At 50.5% G+C, this 10,829-nt stretch overlaps 1 pseudogene; it reads left to right on the top strand.

Annotated features, from left to right (window-relative positions):
• The first annotated feature begins 4,361 nt into the window (after positions 1-4,361).
• Positions 4,362-8,410, top strand: LOC110288480 (annotated as a pseudogene).
• The last annotated feature ends 2,419 nt before the right edge of the window (positions 8,411-10,829 follow it).

Below are 10,829 nucleotides of genomic sequence, written 5' to 3'. Positions count from 1 at the left end.
TACTCCAGAAGAGGGAGTCAGATCTCGTTACGGATGGTTGTGAGCCACCATGTGGTTGCTGGGATTTGAACTCCGGACCTTCGGAAGAGCAGTCGGGTGCTCTTACCCACTGAGCCATCTCTCCAGCCCGAGGGGTAATGTTGAAGTAATGTTGTGGTACACTGTGTGAAGATGAGTCTCTGTCCTACCTTGCTTAAATAAAGCACCTTCTGAGTGGTAAAATAAAAACCCTATGTCCTGTAGCAAAGGAGAGTAGAAGGCAGGATTCTTGTCAGAGCGAGGAACTCAGGGAAGAGGGAAGCATGGGGGATTTGCCACACGGGCTCATAGAAAGTGGTATGTGTGAAACTGAGGAGAGGTGACCAGCCACGTGGCAGAAATTAGAATAGTATGAATGGGATAACTGAATTATGAGATAGCTGGGAACAGGCCTAGCATAAAGCGTAGGCATTCAAAAATAAATGTAAGTCTGCCGTCATTATTCAGAGCAAGGGAAGACAAGCAGGAATCTCCGACAGATAACAGGAGCAGGAGCAAGCAGACACAGAGCAAGCCTTTCCTTCTTCCATGTCTTCATGTAGGCTTCCAGCAGAAGGTGTGGCCCATTTCAGAAAGGGGGATGGGGGGGTTCCTGCTCAAATATTCTGGATTACAGGTGTGTCTTCCTACCTCAAAGGAAAGGATCAGAAATTGACCTTCCCCCTTTAAATTAAGCAAAAACGCCTCACAGATGGTGTCCTCTATTTTGAGGTTTTAGTTGATTCCACATGTAGCTGACATCAAAGAACCAACACCATGGTCCCTGTCTGAGTTCTGGAACTGCTCTGTTTGGGGCTTTGCAGTTCCTTTTAGCACTCATGGCTCTGGCTCCTGCCTCCCCTCTTATAGGGAGTTTTCTTCCCACGGATGAAAAGGCACGTAAAGTTCTTCGGGATGTAAGTTTGATGAGAGCAGAGCGACCTGAGACCTGAGATTCCCAGAGAAGTGCAGACAGGAAGGAGGCTCTGGGGCAGCTCAGCAGCCTGCATCCCCTTTACCCTCAGCTCTGTGGGCTCAGACGCTGTCACCTTTGTTTCTTCCACCAGGCGGCGCTGTTGCCCAAGAATGTGATGCTTCTCTTTCATCTTCAACAGGTGAGACCCTGGAGGGTCTGCAGTAGGAGGGAAGATGGAAAAGGAGACACCTTTCTCTGCAGGAACGCTCCGGATGTTGGGATGTCATGGTCTGTTACAAATTAGCATTCAAACATCTAATTGGAGTTTATCTTGTTTATGGAGAATCAAAAACTAACATCGGCTCAAGTGCAAAGCTGAGCACACACTGTGTCTTCCTGGGATGAGGCTGTGATCTGTATTTTGCATTTTTAATTCTATGACTCTTTTGCAAATTGTCTTCAGTACAGTGTATTTCAATCATACTTTACTGTCCTGTTCCAGAGCTGGCTTCACTGGCTGGTGGTACAGATTTGTCTAAAGAGCCCGCTATCCTCAGCCTCTACTCTAGATGTGTAGGAGAAAGAAAGGATTTTTGAAATCATATACTTAAATTTTTATTAGAATTATTTGTTTTTCGTACATGAGTATGTAGGTGCACAACCATTCGATCTCTGGGAACTGAAGTTGCAGATGGTTGACACCCGCCGTGTACTGATGGAACTCACCCTGGATCCTCTGCAACAGCAACAAGTGCTCTCAGCTTTTACTCATCTCTCCAGCCACCATTGGAATGTTCACATCAGGAAACCACACAGCTGATTCACCGCCTGCTGCTGAGCACCTTGAGAAAAACTAGAGGCTCAGGAAGAGACAGTGTCAGTGCAGAGCTCAGAGGGGAGCTGGGCACTGATGGGGAGAGGCCTGAGGGACAGAGACAGAGAGGGGCTGAGCAGGAAGAGACAGAGGCAAAGGCAGAGACCTAACTCAGCAGAGTCCCCTGTTGGAGAGTGTTTCTGTCAGATTGCACTGGACACATCTGCAGAACCCTGCTGACCTCTTACATTTCATAGTGAACACTGTGATGGTTTGAATGATAACAGCTACACAGGCTCATAGGAATGAATCCTTCAAATCCAGCTGATGGAACTGTTCAGAAAGGACTGGGAGGTGTGGCCTTGTTGGAGGATGTGTGCCACTGGGTTGGGCCCTGAGGTTTTAACAGAATTACACTATTCCCAGTGTCTCAGTCTTTTCCTTGCAAATCAAGTCCTGAGCTCTCAGCTGTTCCTCCCCCACACCTTCCCTCTGCCATCATGGACTCAACCCCTCTGAACCTAGAGAACAAATTAAACACGTTCTTTTATGTGTTGCCTTGGTTACACTGTCTTATCACAGCAATAAAAAACTAGATAAAGCTGGTGTGGTGACACATACCTTCAATCCCAGTGTGGTGGGTTGAATAGGTGGCCCCATAGACTCATGTGTTTGAAAGCTTGGCCCACAAGGAGTGGCAATGTTAGGAGTGTGGCCTTGTTAGGGGAAGGGTGTCACTGTGATGTTGGGCTTTGTGGTCTCCTGTACTCATAGGCTGAGCAGTGTGGAACGACAACCTCTTCCTGACTGCCTTTGGATCAAGGTGTAGAAGTCTCCCCTCCTCCAGCACCATGTCTACCTGCACACTGGCATGCTTCCTGTTATAATGGACTAAATCCCTGAAACTGTAAGGCAGCCTCTACTAAATGCTCCTCTTTAGAAGGGTTGCCTTGGTCATGGTGTTTCTTCACAGCAACAAAACCAAAACTACCCAGCACTTAGGATGCAAAGGCAGATTTATCTCTGTGAGTTCAAGGGCAGCCTGATCTACATAATGAATTCCAGAATAGCCAGGGCTGTGCAGATAGACCTTGTCTAAACAAACAAACAAACAAAAACCATAGTAAAATAAGAAGAAAAGTAATGGAGGCAGCTCCTTAGTGAAGCTGCCTAACCCCAACAGCATCCCTAGGTTGGTCAGGAAGAAACCTAAGAGCATCAAGTCTCCATGGAAAATGCTCACAGCATCTATAAGAGGGGTTCAGGGAGACAGGGTCTGCTGAATCCTGGTGAGGCTGGGGGGCTGCTGTGGAGATCTGCATGGGGAGGTGACTGGAGTTCACACCTGTGGTCACACACATTCGTTGTTCTGTGTGATGAGTGACTCTCTTCAGGAGTCCCCACCCATCCTGCTCTTCTTTCCACTTCACTTCTGTGGCTGCGATTTGAAAAGATCCACAGAATCATGAAATGGGTAAATGTAATCTTTCCCCACACTACTGATCAGGGATGAAACCTCACATCACCAGTGTGTGCTCTCTGGCATGAGAATCATCTTTCTTCCAGTGTCCACACTGCACAGGCTTGAGGAACTCTGGGCCAACTCAGTTATCAGAACCAGTGTCCCACACACCTGTGACATTCATGTCCCTCAACTCATCAGCTCATAAGTGTGAGTGAAGGTTAGGGAGGGATGGAGATCATTATTCTCTGTTATAGACAGTGACAGTTCCTCTCCTACTGTGATTGAGTCACTAAAGCAACTGCACCATGGAAGTGCAGACACAAAGAAGTGCAGTGGAGACAGGGATCAGTGCTCTGCTGTCTGTGGTCTGCACAGGGGTCTGTCTTCAGTGGACAAGGGGGTCTCCTGTGCTGAGACAATGTCTCAGGTTCACAGAGACAAACTCAGAACTCAGAATGAAGATCCTTGTTTTAAATACACATGCACACACACACAAATACACCTAACCAACCTGCAGCCACAGACTTTTCATTTAGGAAGTAACACAAGGAATCTGTGTCTCAGCACAGGGCTGAGAAGACAGATCCTGAGGGGAGAGGCAAAGTCTACACTTAACAGATGAGAGTCCTGCACTCAGGCGTGGCAGTGTGAGCCGCCCATTGAAGGTGAACAGAGCCTGGTCTCTGTGGAGTCCATGTGGGGCTTTGCAGCCCAGCGCCTCTGCTTTAAGGAGAAGCCTATCTTCACTGCATCCCCAAGCGCTTGTGTCGCCATTGTNTTCCCGGAAGAGGCTTTTCTTCTAGAAGACTCCAGGGTCTGACTTCTGAAGAGAAGGAAGAGGAAGAGTGGAAGAGAAGGCACAGAGTCTGGCCTGCGGGTCTCTCCTGGTGTCCTGAGAGCTTCTGGGTAGAACTCGGAGACACCATGACAAACAGCGCTCTGTCCCCAGCACAGGGTTCAGGCAAAGTCTTAGTCTCCAGGCGGTGAGGCCAGGGGTGGGAAGCCCAGGGCTGGGGATTCCCCATATTGCCAGTTTCACTTCTGCTCCTAACCTGGGTCAGGTCCTTCAGCCCAGACACTGATGACGCGCTTTCAGCTCTTACCCCCATTGGGTGGCGCAATCACCGGAAACCAATCAGCGTCGCCACGGACGCTGGTTGTAAAGTAGACGCAGCCCGCGGAACTCGGACTCCGGATTGCCTATGTGGGCTACAAGGCCGCGCACGCTGCTCCTGCTGTTGGCGGCCCAGACTCAGACCCGCGCGGGTGAGTGCGGGGCCGGGAGGGAAACGGCCTCTGCGGGGAGGGGCGGGGGCGGCACCGGGGAAGCTGCGTCACCGCGTCGCCCACCGGACCCTCCGCCCCTTCTCCATCCCCGTCCCGAGTCCCACGCCCTGCTCCCCTCCCGGCCCGCGCAGCCGCCCAGGGTCTGGTGAGGAGGTCGGGGTCTCACCGCGCGCCGCCCCCAGGCCCACACTCGCTGAGGTATTTCGATACCGCCGTGTCCCGGCTCGGCCTCGGGAAGCCCCGGTTCATCTCTGTCGGCTACGTGGACGACACGCAGTTCGTGCGCTTCGACAGCGACGCGGAGAATCCGAGATATGAGCCGCGGGCGCGGTGGATGGAGCAGGAGGGGCTGGAGTATTGGGAGCGGAACACACGGCAGGCCAAGGGCAATGAGCAGAGTTTCCGAGTGAGCTTGAGGAACCTGCTCCGCTACTACAACCAGAGCGCGGGCGGTGAGTGACCCCGGGTCGGAGGTCACGACCCCTCCACGTCCCGACACAGGTGCCAGAGACGTCCCGGGTCCCAAGTCCGAGGTTCGGGAGCAGAACCGACCCAGGACCATTTTCCCCTTCAGTTTGGAGGAGCCCGCGGGTGGGCGGGGCCGGGGCGGGTGGGCGGGGCCGGGCCGGGTGGGCGGGGCTGACCGCGGGGTCCCGCAGGCTCTCACACGATCCAGCGGATGTACGGCTGTGAGGTGGGGTCGGACGGGCGCCTCCTCCGCGGGTACCTGCAGTCCGCATACGACGGCCACGATTACATCGCCCTGAATGAAGACCTGAAAACGTGGACGGCGGCGGACTTGGCAGCACTAATCACCCGACGCAAGTGGGAGCAGGCTGGTGCTGCAGAGAGACACAGGGCCTACCTGGAGGGCGCGTGCGTGGAATCGCTCCGCAGATAACCTGGAGCGCGGGAATGCGACGCTGCTGCGCACAGGTGCAGGGGCCGCGGGCAGCTCCTCCCTCTGCCCTCGGGCTGGGGCTCAGTGCTGGGGAAGAAGAAACCCTCAGCTGGGGTCATGCCCCTGTCTCAGAGGGGAGAGAGTGACCCTGGGTCTCCTGATCCCTCATCACAGGGACTGCACTGAGTCTGCCAGGGCTCAGCCTTCTCCCTGGACAGTGCCCAGGCTGTCTCAGGAGGGAAGGAGAGAATTTCCCTGAGGTAACAACAGCTGCTCCCTTCAGTTCCCCTGTAGCCTCTGTCAGCCATGGCCTCTCCCAGGCCGGGTTCTCTGCCCACACCCACTGTCCTTGGACACTGACTCCTGTCCTGCTGAGTGTGTCAGCCCTTACACCTCAGGACCGGAAGTCTCCTTTACCTGATGGGAGACATGGACTCCCCTACACTAGGCTGGTTGCCCCTGTTTCTAGAATTTTCAAAAGAATACATTCTCACAGATCCCTCGCTGTGTGGCGTTTGCATCCCTTCCACAACCCAATTCTCTCTATCTCTTTTCTTTTTGTTGTTTTTTTTTTTCTTTACTTTTTTTTTTTTGGCCTTATTTTGTTTCTAGTCAGTTTTTGTCTGCACTGGAGTGATCCTGTTTCTCAGTGCCCTTGTGTTTTCATTTGTATCAGTCTCCACAGGTGCCAGGGGAGACTGCTAACCTGGATAATTAGACAAGTTAAATCAGGGTTCTAGTTAAAGGAGATTTCTTGTGAACTTAGACTGTTTCCTGTCAGAACTAAATATCCAGAAGCCTCCTGCTCTTCCTCTGCCCCCACAAGTTACAGTGCTCCCCCCAGTGAATCAGGAGGACTTGGACTCTGAGAGACAGGGTCTTCTGCAACCCAGGGATGAGTGAGAGGAAAGATCACACACCCTGTGAGCCCACTGTGTTCCAGTGAGTGCTGCACTGGGGTCCACAGCTCACTCCAGGGATCCTGTGTGACATCCCTATACTTTGTCCAACCAGAGACAGGGGCTGGGAGTCATTTTCTCTGACTACCCACTTAGTGATGGCTGTTCACTTGGACTAACAGTTAATGTTGGTCAGCAAGATGACCATAGTGGTTGAGTCTCAATGGTGGCATCCTTCCAGTAGCATATGGCCCTGATTTCTGATTTTGATATGAACTCAAACACATAATAAATTACTTATTTTCCATTCCCTCTTCCATTCTTTGACTACCTCTCTCATGCTATTGAACATCACCTAAGGATGGCCATGTTGACCCACTGGCTCATGTGGATTCCCTCTTAGCTTCTGAATCCCAAAAGTAAATGTGCAGTTCTGTGCTGAGGGGACCAGCTCTGCTTTTGGTCGCTAATGCAATGACAGTTGTAGTGTCAAACAGACACATAGTTCACTGTCATCATTGATTTAACTGAGTCTTGTGTAGATTTTAGTTTGTCTTGTTAATCCCGTGATTTCTTAAATCTTCCACACAGATCCCCCAAAGGCCCATGTGACCCATCACCCCAGATCTGAAAGTGATGTCACCCTGAGGTGCTGGGCCCTGGGCTTCTACCCTGCTGACATCACCCTGACCTGGCAGTTGAATGGGGAGGAGCTGACCCAGGACATGGAGCTTGTGGAGACCAGGCCTGCAGGGGATGGAACCTTCCAGAAGTGGGCAGCTGTGGTGGTGCCTCTTGGGAAGGAGCAGAAGTACACATGCCATGTGGAACATGAGGGGCTGCCTGAGCCCCTCACCCTGATATGGGGTAAGGAGGATGAGGGTGCAGAGCTGGGGTCAGGGAAAGCTGGAGCCTTCTGCAGACCTTGACCTGGTCAGGGATGAGAGCTGGGGTCATGACCCTCACCTTCATTTCCTGTCCTTGTCCTTCTCAGAGCCTCCTCCATCCCCTGACTCTTACATGATGATCATTGCTGTTCTGGTTGTCTTTGGAGCTGTGGTGGCTTTTGTGATAATGATGGTGAGGAGAAACACAGGTGAGAAAGGGCAGGGTCTGAGTTTTCTCTCTGCCTCCTTTAGAAGTGTGCTCTGCTCATTAATGGGGAACACAGCCACACCCACATTGCTACTATCTCTAACTGGGTCCTCTGTCAGTTCTGGGAACTTCCAGTGTCAAGATCTTCCTTGAACTCTCACAGCTTTCCTTCTCACAGGTGGACAAGGAGGGGACTATGCTCCAGCTCCTTGTTAGTGTTGGGGACAGGGTTGTCCTGGGAACATTGGAGTGAAGCTGGAGATGTTGGGAGCTCTGGGAATCCATAATAGCTCCTCCAGAGAAATCTTCTGGGGGCTTCAGTTGTACCATGATATGAATACACACACGTACATACGCATATATATTTGTTTTGTTTTACCCTAGGCAGAGACGGCTCCCAGAGCTCTAATATGTCTCTCCCAGATTGTAAAGATAGCACTCTAGGTTCTGATTTGAGAGGGGCAACGTGGACATGATTGGGTTTCAGGGACTCCCAGAATCCCCTGTGAGTGAGCTGTGGGTTGTTGGAATGTTGACTTCACAGTGATGGGTCATGACTCTCTTTCTCTAGCATGAAGACAGCTGCCTGGATTGGACTGAGTGACAGATGATGTGTTCAAGTCTCTCCTATGACATCCAGAGCCCTCAGTTTTCTTTACACAACGTTGTCAGATGTTCCCTGTGAGCTTTTGGGTTCAGTGTGAAGAATTATGGAGCCCAGCCTGCCCTGCAACCAGGACCCTGTCCCTGCATTGCCTTGTATTCCCTTCCATAGCCAACCTTACTGCTCCAGCCAAACACTGGGGGACATCTGCATCCTGACAGCTCCATGCTGCCCTGAGCTGCAGCTCCTCACTTCCACACTGAGAATAAGAATCTGAATGGGACCTTGATTGTTCACATCCTGACCTAGGGTTGATTTCTTGTTAATTTCATGGATTGAGAATACTTAGAATTTTGTTTTGTTTTGATATTATTTTCAAGAAATAAATGGCAGATGGAGAACCTTCCAGAATCTGGGTCACTATGCTGTGTGTATCTGGTGGGCCAGGATGAGGCTGTGGCAGCTGAGTGTGAACATGGTTGTGCCCAGGTGTGCTCAGTCCGTTCTGATCTGTGATAAGGTCATTCCTAGGCTGTGTCACCTCTGTGTTCTGCTCTCTCCATCACTATGAGGTGCATGCTGAGAGTCTGTGATCACAAGGACACAGGGAAGACCTGAGCCTTGCCCTGTCCCCAGGATTATGAGCCCCCAGGGCTAAAGATCAGAGACGCAACTAGAGATCCTTTAATGTGCCAAGTGTACAAGACAATTCACCCATTTCCTCCCACACATTTGTTGTAGCTACTAATGATGTCATGTTGACGCTCCCCTGGGCTCTCCCTGTCCTATGCTACTGTGGTGGTAGAAGAAGCAGAGAAGAAACTCTGCTTCTCCTTCTCTCCAGCTTCTCTTCCAGGGTCTCAGGTATAGGATATGATTTTTTGTTGAACTCCCATGTGCACATCCACAGGTGAGATAATTGGCTTAGATTTTTCTAAACCCATTTTTTTAAAAGATTTATTTATTTATTATATGTAAGTACACTGTAGCTGTCTTCAGACACTCCAGAAGAGGGCGTCAGATCTCTTTACAGATGGTTGTGAGCTACCATGTGGTTGCTGGGATTTGAACTCTGGACCTTCGGAAGAACAGTCGGGTGCTCTTACCCACTGAGCCATCTCACCAGCCCTAAACCCATTTTTAATAAGGGTTCTTAAATGCTTAACCTCCTTTATCGCTCACCACCCACCAGATGTAGAGAAAAGGAAAGGATATGAAGACGGGGGAAGTGCACCTGTTTAGAAATGGTTCTTCAGAGCAAATCCCGTCTGCACTGTCAGGACATCAGCGGTTCAGTTCACAGGAATCAGCAATGGCAGCTTCATGCAGAAGCAGCCAGGAGGCTCAGCTGTTTGCTGTAGTTTCTTGGGGCAATTTCAATCTCCAATCGTCGGGATACCAGCAGTCCAGGTCTGCAGGGTCAGGATTGCAAACCCAAATCATCGGCTGTGTCAGGACCCAGCAGAAACTGCCAGGCCTCCACCAAATCTGCATGAGTCAGCAGAAATGACCAGAAGAAGTTCTCTGCCATGACTCTCAACAAAGTGAAGATAAAGACTTGAGACCATGGTAGCATTGCAAAGCCAGCTATGCAAGCCCNCCATCACTGTCCATTGTGTCCTATTATACTCCCTCCAAATATCACGTGTTCTGCTCATAGGCCTGTAACCATTTAAATTATGTAATATTTATACCAATAGGACACAGGAGGCATAAACTGANNCACAAACCTGCCAGCTCAGCGAGGAAACTTTATTTTCCTAACTATATAGNAGACACCTATTNCAAGCCCNATTCTACACCTAAACTGCCAGCTCTTTAGAGATCTCTTTCTATCTTTCAGGCTACTCTGCCTTTCTCTTCAGCTTCTCCAAACCCTAGAGGGCTCCTTAGCTCTCCTTCCTAGATTTCTGTTTTCCCTGTGTCCTACCAGATGCTTCTCTGTTGTTCCTGCAAAGCCAAAGAGGAAATGCCCATCACTTACCCAGAGCTCCTCCCATAGAGCCTCTTCCAAGCTGAGAGAGAGAGAGAAAAAGAGAGAGAGAGAGAGAGAGAGAGAGAGAGAGAGAGAGAGAGAGAGAGATCTGTCAAAGGTCCGATTACTTATAAAAGAAGTCTAGCTCCTCCCATCCACCCTTGGCAGGCTGTGCCATGTCATGGGATTTTTCTTCTCAGGGATTGCTAGCTTTTTTTCACCACATTTACTTTGGCATGGATCCCATGGGTTAGAGTGGGAAGTCNTTCCCACNTGCAGCTGGCTTTTGCTGANGTGCCATTTCTGTGGGGTTGCTGGGGACAGGAGAGGTGTTAGCACTGTGGACAGCTCCTGCAGTGTTTCACCAAGGCTGCAGGCTGAAGCTGGAAAGAAAGGGTCGCCACCATGGACAGCTCCTGTGAGGCCTGCAGAATAGCAGCCCCCATTTTTTTTTTTTAAAGATTTATTTATTTATTATATGTAAGTACACTGTAGCTGTCTTCAGACACTCCAGAAGAGGACTCCAGATCTCGTTACGGATGGTTGTGAGCCACCATGTGGTTGCTGGGATTTGAACTCTGGATTTTTACAGCTCCTGTGGGATGCTTTACTGAGGTGGCCCCTAGACTGGAGCAGGAAGGAGAGGCCTGCCTGAACTTTGACGGATTTAGCCTTAGGGGCTACAATAAGCCAGGATATGTCCCTTCTCCCTACGCTGTGTCTTGTCAGATATTAAGGCACAGTGATGGAAAAGGGAGCTGTATTGGTTACTTTCCTGTTGCTGTGATAAAGCATCAAGTCCAAAGAAACTTCTAGAAGGCTTATCTTGGGATTAGGGTCCCAAAGAGTTAAGAG

Source organism: Mus caroli, unplaced genomic scaffold (assembly GCF_900094665.2).
Source record: "Mus caroli unplaced genomic scaffold, CAROLI_EIJ_v1.1 scaffold_21384_1, whole genome shotgun sequence".
NCBI lineage: Eukaryota > Metazoa > Chordata > Mammalia > Rodentia > Muridae > Mus > Mus caroli.
The sequence above is the reverse complement of the archived record's forward strand: the minus strand, read 5'-3'. Positions and strand labels throughout refer to the sequence as shown.